General features: G+C 30.6%; 1 long non-coding RNA gene, 2 other non-coding genes and 1 pseudogene across 4 annotated transcripts; 1 reads left to right on the forward strand and 3 right to left on the reverse strand.

The window, feature by feature from the left end:
- Positions 1 to 448: 448 nt before the first annotated feature.
- Positions 449 to 2,394, reverse strand: LOC110008997 (uncharacterized). Of its 2 annotated transcripts, none has more exons than XR_016319684.1 (3): positions 1,739 to 2,394; positions 1,522 to 1,618; positions 449 to 762 (listed from the first exon to the last, which is right to left on the reverse strand). It is a non-coding gene; the product is annotated as an uncharacterized LOC110008997 (long non-coding RNA). The 2 variants fall into 2 exon arrangements; XR_002283815.3 differs by having other exon boundaries at positions 449 to 722; positions 1,739 to 2,385.
- Positions 2,205 to 2,276, reverse strand: TRNAD-GUC (transfer RNA aspartic acid (anticodon GUC)). Its single transcript has one exon. It is a non-coding gene; the product is annotated as a tRNA-Asp (tRNA).
- A 117-nt stretch (positions 2,395 to 2,511) lies between the features above and the next one.
- On the reverse strand, positions 2,512 to 2,583 carry TRNAD-GUC (transfer RNA aspartic acid (anticodon GUC)). The gene has a single exon. It is a non-coding gene; the product is annotated as a tRNA-Asp (tRNA).
- A 6,957-nt stretch (positions 2,584 to 9,540) lies between these two features.
- On the forward strand, positions 9,541 to 10,473 carry LOC149498192 (uncharacterized; annotated as a pseudogene).
- Positions 10,474 to 18,891: the final 8,418 nt, after the last annotated feature.

The following is an 18,891-nucleotide window of genomic DNA, read 5'->3' on the forward strand; positions in this document are numbered from 1 at the left end:
TAGATACATGTTCTTATATCACACTGCAGTTTTCATGTGGCAAAACTAAAGTTAAAAGTAACAACTCCTTTACTTCCCTAATCTGCCACAAGCTTGAAAACTCTCTCTCTTTTTTTTAATTAATTTAGGATACACCGGTTCTGAATTCACAATCTTATACTATTTTCTAATAGAACTTCAATAATCAGAACTCATTTATCTTGTATTTTTTTTTCCTTTAAACAGTTAGTCGAGGCCTTAAGGGCAGAGTATGACAAGCATAGGATCCGTATATTGTCTTTTGTCTCTTTCTTTTTATTATTATTTTTTTTTAAAGAGGGAATAAATAGAATAGATTAGAAAGAAAAAGCTGGATGCCAGAAGATTAGAAAGGGAAGGGCTTTTCATATAGATTCTGTTTGATTGGAGGATCTAATCAAAGGATAACGTCATCAAGAGAATCAGAAGAGCAAGTCAATGAGAATTTATTAATTTTGAAAAGAAGTGGTAACCCACAAATATCAATTCATGGATATGACCTAGACCCATATGGCTTATGCTAGTTGACCATTATATATACACAGATAACAAACAAAAAGAATGTCTTATCAGAACACAAAATGAATAGCTAAACAAAAATAAACAGGTCTCTGAGGCTACCAAATCCAGTTACCAACTCAGCAAGTCAATTGGGATGCTACAAAGAAGTCCAAGGAATGATGACTTAGATCTTCTTCGAAGACCTAGACCAGGATCATCTCAGAGATCTCAGTTCAAAAACAACTACAATCAACAATAAAATAATGAAAATAAAAAGAGTTGGACAACAAATACCTAAATATCAAAACAAATTTCAAAGTTAATCATTTTATGAAGATTTTCAGTCCTATGGGATATAATTTTAGTAGACACTCTAAGCTCACTTCTTTCTCTAGACTCAAGGTTTGCATGCAGGTGGTGTCAAGTTGCAATTTGTGTATTAAGTCAAAACTTGGACAATGTGATACTATTTAATGGCTGAAAGCTTGAAGATAATATGGGCACAAGATTTCAATGTACTAATTGATAGTTTGTAGATGTAGACCTTATGACTTATTTCTGATGCTAGAGGATTGAGGAAAGGCAGCCAAGGTACTTTACCTCATTGTTTTTTGTTCTCCATATCAAAAAATTTTTAAAGAAAAAAGAAGTTTATCGTGGTTAGCATTGACTTCTGTATTATATGGCAGAAACTCGATTTGTGGGTTATTACTTCTCAGCCTAATTTTGTGTACGGACCATTGAAAAGAAACACGTTGGTGCGAATTGTTGCCTTTAAACCGATCAGAAAAAGAAAATGCCAGTCCAAATATGTACTTATTGCGCAAAAGCTCAATCAATCAACTTGTCAATACAAGGCTCTTTCAATACTCAATCTTACAGGAATTCTAATGATTTTCTGTTGCAAGAAACTTGTAATATTGTACTCTTTAGAAATAATTTCAGCATTTTGATAATTTAACAACACAGGGAGCAATAAAACAGAACTAAGAGATTAATTACCTTGACATGGATGCAATGAAGATTCCATAATATGCAGGAACAGCAGAACTTCATGATATCCCACGCTCATTTCTCTTTTCATCGCTCACTGTAGTGCCTACGATAAGATTGTTGATTAGACCAATTAGATGGACTGTAACTTCAATTCCAAAATATAGTCTCAAAATTAAATAGATGATTTTGATTTCAAAATCAATAGAGGAAGCAGTGATTTTACCTTCACGGAAACAAATCAGCAAACAACAGATATGCGTTCCAAGTTTCATTCGTTATTCACCAATATTCTATCAATTTGGTAGGAAAATGAATACTTGGATTTGATTTGTTTCTAAGAAATTAAATGGCAGCAATAATTAGGTGCATAAAAGCAAAATCAAGTAGAGGAGTTCAAAACAACGACATTGAAAGAAATTCGTTTCACTTGCGAATAAGAATATCTAACGACGAAAACATATTTATATATATGTATATATATATAAATATGGGGTGGTCCTCCCTCTGCAACCAAACAAGCGCACAGTTTCGAGGGGATAATAAAAAAGATCACCATTGCCGGGAAAGAACCCGGGTCACCAGCGTGACAGGCGGGTACAGTCACCACCATACTACAAGGACTTTATGATCCGATGGCAGAAATAAATGTATAACAACACGCCCACAGTTTCAACCGGATAAAAAATAATCGCCGTTGCCGAGGATCGAACCCGGGTCACCCGCGTGACAGGCGGGAATACTTACCACTATACTACAACGACCTGACGATATCCTTACCAAAATCTATTGCTAACTCCAGTACAGTGTCGACGGGATAAAAAAGGATTCGCCGTTGCCGCCCCGCGTCACAGGCGGGAATACTCACCACTATACTACAACGACCTAACAATAAGTAGCAAAAGGCAAACATGAACAAAATTTTGGGCTATCTGTACACATACTTCGTGAAGTGGTTCATTTATACAAGCGCACAGTTTCGCCGGAATAAAAAGGATTCGCCGTTGCCGGGGATCGAACCCGGGTCACCCGCGTGACAGGCGGGAATACTTACCACTATACTACAACGACTTGATGATTCTCTCGACGCAAAATTACTAGATCGTTGAACTTTAGACCGACGTGAAGTGAAACATTACATGTTCAGCGTCAACATTGTAAATTGAGGGTATATTTAATATAAAACCGAAAGAAACTGAATATGATAATTTGCGGTTTTATTACACAAAATAGCAGTCGTCCAAATAACTGGATTAGTATTTTCAGTTGATTAATACAAACCAATTACAAAAAAATATCTAAATCCAAAATATTTTAATATATGTGTTACTGTCTTCAGATCTGCAGTTTGCACTCTTAAAGTAATTATATACATTTGCTTATAAATTTATAGACAATTGTATAGAATAAAAATATAAATAATAAAATTAATTAATTAATCTAACAAGTCACAAGTGTCCAAAAAAAAATTATAAAGGCAGTCATATTTAAATTTAACTATCCAAATAACAATTAATATAATTAATATTAAAAGAAGTATTCCTTAAATTTTCAGTTACAAAATTATAGTTAGTAACCAATTAAGCATAACGTTCATTGTCAATAATCTCAAAAGTTATACCATATTGTTGTCATCTGTCACAAAAACTATATAAATATAATTTGCACTCTTGATTTTATTTTACTATGGGATAAAAATGCAACGTTTTGACCAAAAAAAAAAAAATCCGAGATAAAACATATATATATATATATATATATATATATATATATATATATATATATATATATATATATATATAAAAGGGTATAACCAGGCAGTGGCCGCGACTTGTTGATATCATAAAATGGATCCTTTATTATGTAGATCTAATAGTAGTGTTAAATCTGATGATTCTGAATCCTCAGAAATAAAAAGGGTCATAAATCGTAATGAATATATATAAGGGTATAACCAGGCAGTGGCCGCGACTTGTTGATATCATAAAATGGATCCTTTATTATGTAGATCTAATAGTAGTGTTAAATCTGATGATTCTGAATCCTTAGAAATAAAAAGGGTCATAAATCGTAATGAATTAATTTTGCAAGTTATACCCTTACTCAAGATATATATATATATCTTGAGTACTAATCTGGTTAATTTGAATTAACCGGATTTTTTTTTAAACTAACCGTATCATAACTGAAAAACCAAATTAATATTTATAACTAACTAATCCAAACCAAAACTAATTTATTGATAGCCGAACCAAATCAAATTATTCGGTTCGGTTTGGATTTTCTGTTATATCGGCAAATTGCTCACCCCTATATATATTGGTATCATATGCGATACACTAGCAGAATACATATTATCTAAGACACTCGCTTCTCAAGTGCTCAAGAGGGATGAAGGCAAGACAAATAGTCTTATTGATATAATTTTTGAGAGAGCCACTAAATAATTCTTGGGTGCATGATATTTTTCTTATTTAACTAATAAAAAATAACAATAAAATGTTTATGAGAATAATATTACTATATTATTATCATATGTGATACATTAGTAAAATACTGATCATCTAAAACATTCGCTTTTGAAGTGTTTATGTGGAATGAAAGCAAGACAAACAGTCCAATGTTGATGTAATTTTTGGGAAAGCCCCCAAATAATTCTGGCAGTCATATCTCAAAAATTAATAGCTAAGAAAAAATCAAGTCTATAACCTTAAAATATTTTCATTTCAGGTTCTCTTTATCTTCAAAATAACTTATTTTTATTTTTTATAAATATTTTTTTTAAACAACTCATATTCTCTTGTTTGCTTGAAATATTAAAAATTAGTTTCGGATTAAAACTGGATTAAAAATTCTAAGCCAACTCTATTTCGAAGTAAATAGACAATACTTCCTTTGTTTTCTTTATATGGTAATATAGAGAATTTTACTTAAAATATAAATTTTAGGAATGATATCAGATGAAAAAAATTCAAAATGTCCTTATATAAACTCTGTTATACTTGTGATAATTGTTTACTGAATGATAAAAGTGGCAAACAAAAAAGGTTGCATTTAATGCATTTGTATTTGCAAAGTATGGCTGAACGACTATTTTTCTATGTGTTTCACAGTGCTTGATTGTATGGATATAAGCATGAACATGAGGGATAGTTTGTGTAATTATCTATAATATAGACACACAATTGAATAGTTGCATAGTTTTAAAACATCATTTTATGTTGATATTACACCTTATAAATATGTAGATGAATTTTGTTAACTCCGACTAATTAAATGTAATTTTTTAATTTAATTGAGCATTAACAAAAATTTGTGCTAATGTTCTTCGATCGAGATGTAAGGAAACTGACTTAAACAAAATGATAGCTTAGTCTAAATAACTTGTACACTATCTCGATTTCTCTCAAATGAAATAAGGGTATATACTTCTAGAGAGGTACTTTTTATAAATCGCTCGCCCAAATCTCTCCAAAATTCGCTTATTGTTAAATCTGGTCAATCATTGAGAAGCAGAGCTGAATTCTTAATATTTTGTTTTCATCTTTCAACAATGGCTATAGCATTAGAATGAGGTTCGATATCTCCACCTTTAACCAATGTATACATATGAAATAGATGCACCTAGTACATGCGCTAGAGAGCATATTATCATACAATGTCTAAGTGAGATTTTTTTTGTCATATATATGCTGAGATTTGAACTCTTTTTTTTCCCTGTTCCAAAGATGTTTCATGACAGAAATGTTATTCCCCGGATGGATCTTTGCACTTCGCCAAATTTTATAAATTGACTTCACATATATATTAAATATGGCTCCAACTTTTTTTCTAACTATGTTCATTTAGATTATCTTATTGCAACTAAAAAAAAAAAAAAAGGCATGATGGTTACAAAATTTTTAAATCATTAGGTATGTTTTTCTTTTTGTTTCCTATATTCCTGTTCACTATAGCAATATTACTTCAGGAACAATCACAACTCCTTATTTTTTGTCAAGTAAGGAGTTCAAATCTAGCATTTAGAAAGTTATTTTGAGAATGTGTTGGTGAATTGGTTGGAATGTGATTGAGATAAAATAGAAATGGTTGATTCATGATGCAAGACTTCTTATTGTCCTCTTTTATGTGAGACTTTGGAATGTTAATCCAATTACATGTTCATGTTTTGTTTCAAATTTATATATGGGCATATTGTAGAAGTTGAGTAGACAATGAGAGTAACAAAAATTTTGAATTTACATTTGCTTTATACGAGGAAAATTAAAAAATTGAAACTAAAAGTTATAATTTGAAAAATTTTGAACTTTTAAGAGTTTAATGCCATTCTCACTTTCCTATTTTTGGCTGCAAATTCTCTAATTAATGTGGCTTTTAGGAGTCATTGCATGAGTTGGCACTCTCACGATTAATGGATTAATTGATGCTTTTTAGGGATAAATGAGCACACAACCCCGGCGAGATGCACTGGTTAATTATAAATGTCATTTAAAGTTGTGATATGATATAATAGAATTTGACATTTTATAATAAAAGTGTGTATGATACTTCATATTATTGACTTCCCACATAATAATTTAACTTATAAACAACATTATGAATACTATATTGACATTATCATGCACATGTAATTATATAATAAACCACAATAGTACCTATGCAGTTTGATAATGCTATTTCTAGTAGAGTTTTGTCAAAATATTTGTTATCACACAAATATATAGATTTTCAATCAAATAAAGTTGAAAATTCAAATATGTTCGTTTTTTTCTTAGTTGTCACAATTTTATTATAATTTTTTCAACAATACAATTTTATTGTCAATCCATCATAATTTTAAACTATTTTTTAAAAATAAGAATTAATAAAATTATTAATGAAATTAATTTTATCATTAATTTATTAGTTAAATAATCAACAAAAGTAATTTATATTCATAATTAGTTGAAAATAAATACAGGAGATACTTTACACAAAAAGAAAATTTATTTGTTTTTTTTTTTACATTTTTACTAAGTAAAATTTAATATTTTATCCCTTCATAAAGTTTTTTAATGTGAATATATATGCAAAATAAGAGTCTTTTTTTAATGTGAATTTATTAGATATATAATATTTCTCAAATGAAAATGGGCAATTTGTATAAATAAAATTAAAACTAATTTTTATTAATTTTTTATCTTTGAAATTTTAATTTGAGTTAATTTAGATAAAAAAAAGTCAAAAAAAATATAAATTTATATAGATATTATTCTTGGGTTTAAATAAGGTATAAAATATTATTATTTTTATTGATTGGGCTAATAAAATAACAAATAAATATTCTTTTAAAAAATATTATTAGTAGAGCTTTATATAAATTTATAATATTAATCTTTAATTTGCTTAAAAAAATTATTATCAACATTCAATAATTAATATTCGATGGATAACTGTTTATTATAAATGCAAATATTGATAGTATTTAATATTAATAATAATATGCATGTATTTAAATTACCAAAATTTTCAAATTCTAAATATTTCTACATTATGAAAAAAAATATATGACATTTATTGATTAATTGGGTCTAAAAAAAATGAAAAAGTATGAAAATAAATCAAATTAAAAATTAATGGAAAAAAGTTATCCATTAATATTTTTTACATATAAATCAATGGTGTATCAATTTCATATATTACAGGATTAACTATTCAAATTATTTATAATTGTTATAAAACTATATAATATAATGGATGTCCATTAAAAGTTTATTATAGAATTCTTTATTTCTCCAAAAGTTATGTCCTTTGGAATAAAGTCTTGTGTCATTTAGGATGAAGGGTTATATCTTTTAGTGTAAGATTATGTCTTCTAAAGATTATTTTTTATATTCTATAAATAGTTCAGTAATCCTATGGATTGAGTAACAAAGATTCTAATGCAAAATTAATTTCTCTGTACTACTCTCTTATTCTATTTATTATATTTCTATATATACTCTCTATTTCTTATATTTCATAATACATTATTAGCACGAGTATTGGCTCAAGGGTCAATTGTATTTTGAGATTTTGATGATCATGCAAAATAAATAAATTTAATATTTTTGTATGTGCTAATATTAATTTATGCAGAATTTTTTTAATATGAGAATTGCTAAAGAAGGCAAGTCTCTACAAATCCAAGATTTTGAAGACCATGAAAGGTTATTGAAGATTTCTTTTTAGTGATTAGTATCTTAGAATATTTTGTAGGATAGAGAGAATATTCTTTTATAAGCACAAAAATATTTTTCTTCTCTCCCAAAAGGATTTTCGGAAAATACCTTAATAATAAAAGTCAAAACTTAATCTTTTAAAATTTATTTACCTATTTGAAAAAGATTTCGGCTTAATTATTTTTGGTAACAAAATATTTAAAAGAGATTTGTATATCTTTTATTATTTTCGAAAATTACTTTAATAATAAAAGTCAAATCTTGATCTTTTTAAATTTAATTACCTATGTGAAAAAGATTTTGGCTTAATTATTTTTGGTAACAAAATATTTGAAAGAGATTTGCATATTTTTGCATTTTCGAAAATCATTTTATAAAAAGGAAAGTCAAATCTTTTATTTACTCTACTTTGCTAAATGAAAAGATTTTTGACTCAAATATTTTTGGCAACAAATATTTAAAGATCTTTTCGTATCTCTTATTTTTGAATGTAAAAAATATTCCTTAAACTAAAAGATTTTATGCTTTCTAAATGAGATCTTCATCCCCCATATAAAACATTTTTCTCTTATGAAAACGTGGGTATTTTATTTTAAGAGTAAGAGTCCATTGATCATATGTTTTAAATCTCTCAAAGTTCTCTCTCAAAAACCCCTTGTTTCTTTTCGTCTTCTTGCTTCAAGAAATATTTTTAAAGAGAAAAGAAAATTTTATAACATCTTTCGAAAAATAGTTCTGATCTTTAAATCGATTTTCTAATCTTGATTTCTGTTTTTCCTGTGCTTATATTTGCATTTCTCTCTGTCTATATAGATTCTGTAATTTGTTGTAGACAAACTTTTTAATTGAAAAACTTTTGTGTAATAGCTTAGGTGAAAAGCTATGGTGGTATAAGTTATCAAGCGACCTTCTCCTTGTGTGAGATTCTAATATCTTGATGTGAGTTTCCGTTCTCTGTAAAAACAGAAAGGGTTGAGGTTGACTAGAACCTTTGAAAACTCTAGTGGGACAAATGTTAGATCTAGGTGTTGATCTATTTCCTTATATTGTTGGTTTGTCTCTTACCCTTGAAAAGAGATAACATAGTGGAGGATCTCAAGATGAGTCTTGAGGAGTGGATATAGGCGAGTTAGTGCCGAACCACTATAAATCTCTGTGTTTATCTTCTTTTTATTTTCTGAAGTTCTGCTAGATTTTATTCTATTTACACATCTGTTAACTTTTTAGAAATGCAAAGTTGTTAATGAATTTCTGTTTCTGAACTTGAATAAGCTTTATCTTTATTGAACATTAGAACTCTGGACTTCTGCATTGTGAATATACCAAGTTCTAGTCTGTTCTTCTATATTCAGTATATTTCACAATTTGGGTTTTAATCAGTTTTCTAAGTTTACTTAAAGTTTTGTGAAGCAGTTTAGAAATTCAATAACTATCTCTCACATCCTCTTTAATATTTGTCTAAACCTTATGAGGTAGTTAAAAAACGTAATAACTTTCCTTCATAAAGTAGTTTTGAAATTGATTAAGATATTGTGAAGTAGTTCTAATCAATAGCTACTCTTTACAAAGTCTTTCTATTTTCTGCATAGAGCTTTGTGAGGAAGTTCTAATCGTAATAACTTATTCTCACAAATGCATTCTATTTCCATTGCAACAGAATTCTAATTTTGTTTTTATAAGTTAAATTTTTATTTTTAGAAAACTCAATTCACCCCCCTTGGGTTGTGCCATATGTATACGGGACCCACAATGAGACTTTGCCATTTTTGAGCATCTATTTTGCATTAAGTTTAAGGTAAAAGAAATTTTACTTCCTTCTTTCTTCTCTATGGCAAACCTCTCAAAACTTGAATTTGTTGCCCTTGATATTTCGGGCAAGAATTATCTGTCATGGATGTTGGATGCTGAAATTCATCTAGATGCAATGAGTCTTGGAGATACCATCAAAAATGAAAATTAAGCATCAAAATAAGACCGTTCCAAAGCAATGATTTTCCTTCGCCTCCACCTCGATGAAGGATTGAAAATTGAATATCTAACTGTTAAGGATCCTCTTATCTTGTGGAATAATCTAAAAGAAAGGTATGATCATCAAAAAATGGTTGTTCTTCCAAACGCAAGGTATGATTGGATGCACTTGAGGCTACAAGATTTCAAAACAATCAGTGAGTATAATTCTTCTATGTTTAGAATAACTTCACAATTAAAACTGTACGGAGAAAATATTACTAATAAAGATATGTTGGAGAAAACGTTCTCCACTTTTCACGCCTCGAATTTGCTCCTACAGCAACAATATCGAGAGAAAGGCTTTCAAAAATCTTCTGAACTGATTTCATGCCTTCTTATGGCTGAACAAAATAATAAATTATTAATGAAAAATCATGAAAGTTGACCAACTGGCTTTACCCCATTCCCTAAAGCGAATGAGGTTTTTGCTTACTACTCTAAATATGAAAAAGGTCATGGTCCCAATCGTGGTCGTGGTCAAGAAAGAAATATATATTATAATCGTAATGATCGTACCCGTACTTCATCAAATTCTCACCACCAAAAGTAGAAAAAGAAAGATGAGAAACAAGAAATAATGTCATTTAAAAATTCCAAGGACTTATACTTTAGATATGGTGAGAAGGGGCACTAGTCTCATACCTGTCATACACCAAAACATTTAATTGATCTTTATCAAGCATCATTAAAAAGGAAAGACAAAGAAGCAGAAACAAATTTTGTTTTAGATGCTAATGATGCTGAGATTTAACATAACTCATCTGGATGTGGTAGATTTTTTCGAACACCCTGAGGGCAGGATTGATAATTTGATTGGTGATAAAATTGCTAGTTAATTATCTAAATGCTTCTATGTGTGTTTAACTTTATGTAATTATTGTCAAATAATTTCTTAAATTTTTACTCTTTATCATATAATATAAAAAATGTTGTATGTTTTATTTTATTATGTTAAATTTCATATACATTTTTACTTCATATATTTCTAACATTGTGTATCATCTTTTCTTTGAAGATAGTATGGATGTTCCAAAATTTTCGTTTGAATTAAAATTCAATGATGAAGAGATGTGTCTAATTGATAGCACAACTATGCATACTATATTGAAAAATAGAAAATATTTTTCTCATTTGCTTATGGAAAAAGCAAGTGTTAATACAGTATCTGGTAGTACAAATTTAATTGAAGGCTCCGAAAGAGCCACCGTATTTCTACCTGAGGGAACAAAATTTGTTATACGTAATGCATTGTTTTCTTCCAAATCTAATCTCGCAAAACTTTACTAAGTTTCCGCAAAAATGGATACCATATTGAGACAATAAATAAAATGAATATCGAATATCTTTGCATTACTGGTAATGTCTCAGGAAAGAAATATGTATTGGAAAAACTACCAACTTTATCATCTAGCTTGTACTATACAAAAATTAGTGCAATTGAGACACATTCTACAGTAAACCGGAAGTTTACTGATCTAAATATTTTCATACATTAGCATAATCGATTAGGACATCCTAGATCCATAATGATGAGAATAATAATTAATAATTTATATGCTCATCCCTTAATTAACCAAAACATTATTACAAATGATGATTTTTCTTGTGTTGCTTGTTATCAAGGCAAATTAATTATTAGACCATCACCAACCAAGGTTGGAAATGAATCACCTGCATTTTTAGAACGCATCCATGGGGATATTTGTGACCTATACATCCACCTAGTGGACAATTTAGATATTTTATGGTCCTAATAGATGCATCTTCAAGATGGTCTCATGTGTGCTTATTATCATCTCGCAACCTGGCATTTATGAGATTACTTGCACAAATAATTCGATTATGGGCTCAGTTTCCAGATCATCCAATTAAATCTATTCGCCTTGATAATGCTATAGAATTCTCATCTCATGCTTTTAATGAATATTATTTATCAATTAGAATAACTATTGAACATCCTGTAGCACATGTTCATACATAAAACGGCCTAGCAAAGTCATTTATTAGATGTCTCCGATTGATTGCAAGACCATTGCTTATGAGAACAAAAATACCAACTTCTGTTCGGGGCCATGCTATTTTTTATGCAGCAGTACTTGTTCGTCTTAAGCCAACAAATTATCATCAATTCTCCCCATTACAATTGGCTTTTGATCATGAACCGAATATCTCTCATTTAAAAATTTTTGGGTGTGTTGTATATGTGCCAATAGCATCACCACAATGTACCAAAATGGGTCCTCATAGAAGGTTAGGAATATATGTTGGGTATGAATCACCCTCTATTATTCGTTACATCGAACCATTGGCAGGAGATTTATTTACAGCTCGTTTTGCTAACTGTCAATTTGATGAAACAATTTTCTAGATTTAATGGGAGAGAAAAAGGAAATAAAAAGGAAACTTGAATGGAAAGTTTCATCTTTATATTATATTGATCCTCGTGCAGCTATATGTGAGCAAGAGGTTGAAAAGATCATCAATTTGCAAAGAATAGCAAATCAAATGCCAGACGCATTTACTGATTTGAAATGAATAACCAAATCATATATTCCAGCTGCTAATGTTTCCATTCGAATTTATGTCCCTGCAGGACCATCCACTAGCGCTATTGCTAGTGAATCTAATGTACACCAGAAGCATGGTAGACCATTGGGCTCTAAAGACAAAAATCTAGAAGGAAGAAAACATTAAATAATCCTAGCACTATTTGAAGAGTCAAATGAAATGGATCAAGATATGATTGTTCATGATGATATTCTTGAAGAAAATCATTTACATGAACATCACGAAAATGAGGAAAAATCAATAAGTTTTGTCAGTACAAGAAGCAATCTAAATCAAGCGACAACAGTAATTGATGATGTTTTGCTTATAATGTTGCACTTGATGTCATGAAAGATAGTAAAGATATTGAACCGTAGTCTGTTAAAGAATATCAACAAAGGCATGATTGGTTAGAATGGAAGGATGCAATTCAATTTGAATTAAATTTACTCGCCAAACGTGAAGTCTTTGGACCAATAGTCCAGACACCAAAGAGTATGAAATCGATCAGATACAAATGGTTCTTTGTACGTAAGCGAAATGAACATAATGAAATTACAAGGTATAAAGCACGCTTTGCGACACAAGGATTTTCGCAAATACCTGGTATTGATTATGAAGAAACATATTCTCCTGTTATGGATGCAATTACTTTTCGATACCTTATCAATTTAACCGTGCATGAAAAACTTGAAATGCATTTAATGGATGTGGTTACAACCTATCTATATGGCTCACTTGATAATGACATTTATATGAAAATTCTTGAATGATTTAAAATGCCTAAAGCATATAAGTCAAATTCCAGAGGATTATATTCAATCAAATTACAAAGGTTTTTGTATGGATTAAAGCAATCTGGCGCATGTGGTACAATCGCCACAATACATATCTGGTAAAGGAAGGTTATATAAATGACCTAATTTGTCCATGTGTTTTTATTAAAAGATCAACATCTGAAATTGTTGTTATTACTGTATATGTTGATGATATAAATCTTATCGGAACTTTAGTAGAGCTCTAAAATGCAGTTAAGTATTTAAAGAAAGAATTTGAAATGAAATACCTAGGGAAGACAAAATTTTATCTCGATTTACAAATTGAGCATTTACCAAAAGGAATTTTAATTCATCAATCTGCCTATACAGAAAAGATTTTAAAATGATTTTGTATGGATAAAGCTCCTCCATAAAGCAATCCAATGGTTGTTCAATCACTTGATGTAAATAAAGATCCATTGTGACCTGCAGAAAAGAACGAGAAACTTCTTGGTCCTCAAGTACCATATCTAAGTGCAATTGGTGCACTTATGTATCTTGCCAATACTATAAGACCAGATGTAGCAATTTTTGTTAATTTTACTTGCAAGATATAGTTCTACTCCTACTCGGAGGCATTGGAATGGGATCAAGTATATCTTGAGATATTTGAAAGGGACAATTGATATGGGTTTATTTTATTCCAATGAATTTAGTCCTGATTTAATTGATTATGGAGACGCAGGGTATTTATCTGCTCCACACAGTATAGGATCTCAAACAGGCTATTTATTTACTTGTGGAGGTACAGCTATATCATCGCGATCTACAAAACAATCTATAACTGCTACTTCCTCAAATCATGCAGAAATAATAGCTATTCATGAAGCAAGTCGAGAATGCATTTGGCTGAGATGTATGATTCATTTTATTCGCGAAAAATGTGGTTTATCTTGCAAAAATATATTCACAGTGTTATATGAAGATAATGCAGCTTGCGTAACCTAGTTAAAAGGAGGATTCAATAAGGGAGATAGAACCAAACATGCATGACCAAAGTTCTTTTTCACATATGATCTTTAGAAGAATGGTGATATTAATGTACAACAGATTCGTTTAAATGATAATATGGCAGGTTTATTTACCAAGTCTCTACCAACTTCAACATTCAAGAAAATGGTATAAAAGATAGGTATGCATCAGCTTAATGTTCTAAAAGCAGACCTTCATAAGGGAAAGAAGTAAATTTTTAAGACACAAAAAATACAATACTCTTTTTCCTTTATTAAGATTTTTTTTCGCTGGATTCTTTCCTAGTAAGGTTTTAATAAGGCGTATTCACTACATAATGGACATCCAAGGGAGAGTGTTATAAAACTATATAATATAATGGATGTCCATTAAAAATTTATTAGAGAATTATTTATTTCTCCAAAAGTTATGTCATTTGGAATAAAGTGTTATATCCTTTAGTGTAAGGTTATGTCTTTTAAAGATTACTTTTTGTATCCTATAATTAGTTATGTACTCCTATGGATTGAGTAACTAAGATCCTAATACAAAATCAATTTCTCTCTACTCTCTCTTATTTTATCTATTATATTTCTATATATACTCTCTATTTCTTATATTTCATAATAATAATTATGCTTTTAAAAAAATGCAATGAAAAAAATCACATTAAGTTTTGCTTATATAAATTAAAAAATTAATTTAAGAAATTTTAAATGAATAATTATTTAAGTTATGGCAAGAATATAATTAAAGAATACTAAAAAAAGTTACGTGAAAAAATTATATTCGATAAAAATCTAATTAGATAATTATAAAAAGATTAAGTGAGTAAAATACTATTGTGGCAAACATGCAATTGAAGAATAATAAAAGGATTAAGAAAACATTATAGGATGAAAATGTAATTAATAAATAACTAAAAGGCTAAGTGGGAAATTTACTGTTACCACAACAGTAACATTGTGACATCCTTCCGAGTCGAGTCTTAGCATAGAGTCGAGTCGAGTCGAGTCGAGTTGAACCAAACCCGGTTGGGGTAGAGTGGGTTTATTAGTGGAGTTACTTGATTGAGAGAAAAGATCAAAGCATATGGGTGAGGATTGACTTGCAAAAAAAAAAAAAAAAATCAAGCTTGGGTATTAAGTTGTAGCCTTTTTCTAATTGAGGTACCATTTAGTAAGTTTTACATAAAATCCCTTTATTTTTGATGGCCTACCCGTGATTATCACTTCACTTTCCCATTTTTCATCCTTATCTTCATCTTCTTCCTTTCTTCCTTTCTCCATCCATTTTCATAGTAGTTTAAGCCAACCTCAATTTTCTCCAAGTAAGTAAAATTTCTTGAAGCTTTATATTATTCAACCTCTAAGTGAGCTATATTGTAGATAAGTTATAAGAATTCTTATTTATAGGTGAAGGGAGTTCAAAGATTGTAGAAAAAAGAAGCTAAAGAAGAACTCAAGCTTTTTGGAGTAAAGGTTTGATATCTCTTGTCATTTTCCACTTTCTTTGCATGAGAATTTGTGTGGTGTGTTGCTTGTGAGACAATATTGCTTTATGTTGAGTGGGAGGACTGGTAATGGTGAGAAAACAGGGGAGTTACTGGTACTGGAAATTTTACCAGTAACTTCATATTGATTTTGACCCCATTTAATGATGGAATTAGGAAGTGTCATAGAAGAGTTATTTGTTCCTCTATGTGTTAGCTTTACATGGGTTTTTGAATCATCCAAATCGGAGTTGTATATTGAGAGATATGACCAAAAGAGTACAGATGGTGCAGGCTGAAAAACGCGATGCGCGCGCGCGAATTGCATGGCCAGTTCGCGTTGCCTCCTCGCGCTCGCGAATTTGCACTGCGCGCTCGCGACTTTCACCTGAAACTCTCTGACTCTTATTTGGCACATCTCGCGCTCGCGACTTTCAAGTGCGCGCTCGCGACTTGTGCTCGCAACCTCTCTGACTCTCATTTGGCACATCTCGCGCTCGCGACTTTCAAGTGCGCGCTCGCGACTTGTGCTCGCAACCTCTCTGACTCTCATTTGGCACTTCTCGCGCTCGCGACTTTCAAGTGCGCGCTCCGGTACTTGGCCCTTGGCCTGTAAGCGCTCGCGACCTTCATCGCGCGCTCGCGAATTTGGCCTGGGAACTCACTGTCTCTCATTTTGCACTCTACGCGCTTGCGACTTTCAAGTACGCGCTCGCGACTTTCACCCGATAACACACTGACCTTCATTTGTGCATCTCGCGCTCGCGACCTTGCAAGGCGCGCTCGCGACTTGTGCTTTCATGCACTTTTGGATTTCATTTTCAATGCAATTGTATTCCTTTGCTTCACTTATATGCCTCCAATCATTTTAACATCAAAATACAACATGAGAACATGTATCAAAACAACATTCAAGCATGCAAATGATGTGAAATCAAATCAACATTATGATTTATGAAGTTATGAGCTATTATTATGATGTTGTGTGATATTATTTGACATACCAACATTATGCTCCATTGAGGTTAGGTAGAAACCATGTAGATAAGGCTATGTCGCGACATAGGATAGCAGATCTGCACCTCATACAGTTTGGTACTCCGGCTACAGGCCGTTGAGTGGATATGATTATATATGGGCCATAGCAGCCAAGCATACAGTATTCATCCAGTTTCATACAGTTTTTCTTATCACTTCGGTTTCACTATAACCTTATGGAGCCATTCAGATATCTTGACATAACATTTCATGAATCATACAGTATTACAAACAGTACAAAAGATAATCAAGGTATAATGAAAGGATCATGCTATATGTGCTTATATGTTTAATTATTCATATGCAGTTACATGCTTATTTCTATCTATGTATGTGCTTAATTGTCTCTTTATATGTTGAGATATCCACTGAGCTTTATTTGCTCAGCGAGTTACCTGTTTAACTCGCAGGTTCTGAGTTTGGACCGTAGAGAGTTAGCTTACAACTGCTGCAGTTCATCTAGAAGACTCGTCTTCAGGGTAGCTACTCCTTTTAATGTGTACCTTTTGTCTCTCCTTTTTATGGCATGTACAGGGCACACAGTTGGGCCCATTCCATTTTGTAAACTAGTACCATGTTTTGTAAATATAAATTACATTATTTTTGTAAATATACATTATGATTTCAGCATGTCAGGCCATACAGTCAACCAGTTTGTAGCGTCTCGGTTCGGTTCATTCGGGTTTACGGATGGACCGAGAAGGGATGTTACAAACATCGACCTGCCAATTGTATATATCTAACTAGGAGGAAGCCAACGCGTTGTACAAGATGATTAACAATGTTTAGCATTTCATTGAATTAATAAAAGGATATGACTATTTATAGGCTTACAAGTGAATCAAGTAAGACCTAAAAATACTCCTAATAACAAAATCATCAAATTTATGCACAAAATCTGCACTAACTAAAATTGAAATCTTAAAATATTTTTAATAATATTATTTTGAATTAATCCTAACATTCCCTCTTAATTCAAATATAATATTTTTTTTATTACAATAATTAACAATTAAAATTTTTAATCTAGCATTCGAAGCACCTCTCTCCAACTCATCATTTTGATGCACTTCTCACCAAATATTGATGCACTTCTCATCAAACTAGCAAATGAATTTTAATTGTTTTTTTTTTTTTTGAAGTACTTCTCTTCAAATATTGATGCACCTATTATCACTTTTTTTTTTTTTGGAGCACATCTCTCCAATGTTCTCTTGAAGCACATCTCTCCAATACTCAAAAAAGAATTTTTTTTTCAACCACCCTTCTTTCAAGAAATTCCTCACCAAGTAATCTAATTTTGTTAATAATGGACATGAGATTGTTAACATATTCTCTGACACATTCAGATATTTTCATTTTTTGCATCTCAAATTCTCTTTTGAGATTCAAAACTTGCATCAATTTCGTTTCCTCGTTGCCTTGATGCTCATTTTTTGATGAGTCTCATATCTCCTTTGTTGTTTCACATGTCATAATACTTGTGAAAATTATGTCCGAAACAGAAGAGTGAAGGCAGGTTTTGCTTTAAATTTTGTGGCTTTTTCTTCATTATGTTCTTAATTTGAACCATAGTTGGGTTGGATGGCAATGGAGGGATTTCTTTTTCTTTGTCAACGTGCTCCCATAAGTCATAAGCTTGTAAATAAACTTTCATTTTAACAACCCATAGCTGATAATTTTTACCAACAAAAATTGGTGGGGAAGAAAATGGAATAGTGTTTGTGGCCATTGTATTTTTTTTTTTTTTTTGGCCCAAAGGGATAGGCTCTGGTAGCAAAAAAGTTGGATTTTTAGGGAAGGAGAAATGAAAATGCAGAAGATGATTAACAATATTTAGCACTTCATTGAATTAACAAAAGGATATATCTATTTATAGGCTTACAAGTGAATCAAGTAAGACCTAAAAATACTTCTAAAAATCATTAATCATAATAAAAACAACATCAAACTCTATGCAGAAAATCCACACTAACTAAAATTAAAATCTCAAAATATTTTTAATAATATTATTTTGAATTAATCCTAACATTCCCTCTTAATTCAAACATAATATTTTTTATTACAATAATTAACAATTAAAATTTTTAATCTAGCATTTGAAGCACCTCTCTAATACCAAAATTGTTAGATTTTTAGGGAAGGAAAAATGGAAATGCACAAGATGATTAACAATGTTTAGCACTTCATTGAATTAACAAAAAGCTATGCATATTTATAGGCTTACAAGTGAATTAAGACCGACCTAAAAATACTCCTAAAAATATTTATAGGCTTACAAGTGAATTAATCCTGAGAACAAAAATATCAAATTTTATGCAGA

This window comes from Jatropha curcas, chromosome 2 (assembly GCF_041381405.1).
Source record: "Jatropha curcas cultivar XTBG-Jc1 chromosome 2, XTBG_Jcur_1.0, whole genome shotgun sequence".
Lineage (NCBI taxonomy): Eukaryota > Viridiplantae > Streptophyta > Magnoliopsida > Malpighiales > Euphorbiaceae > Jatropha > Jatropha curcas.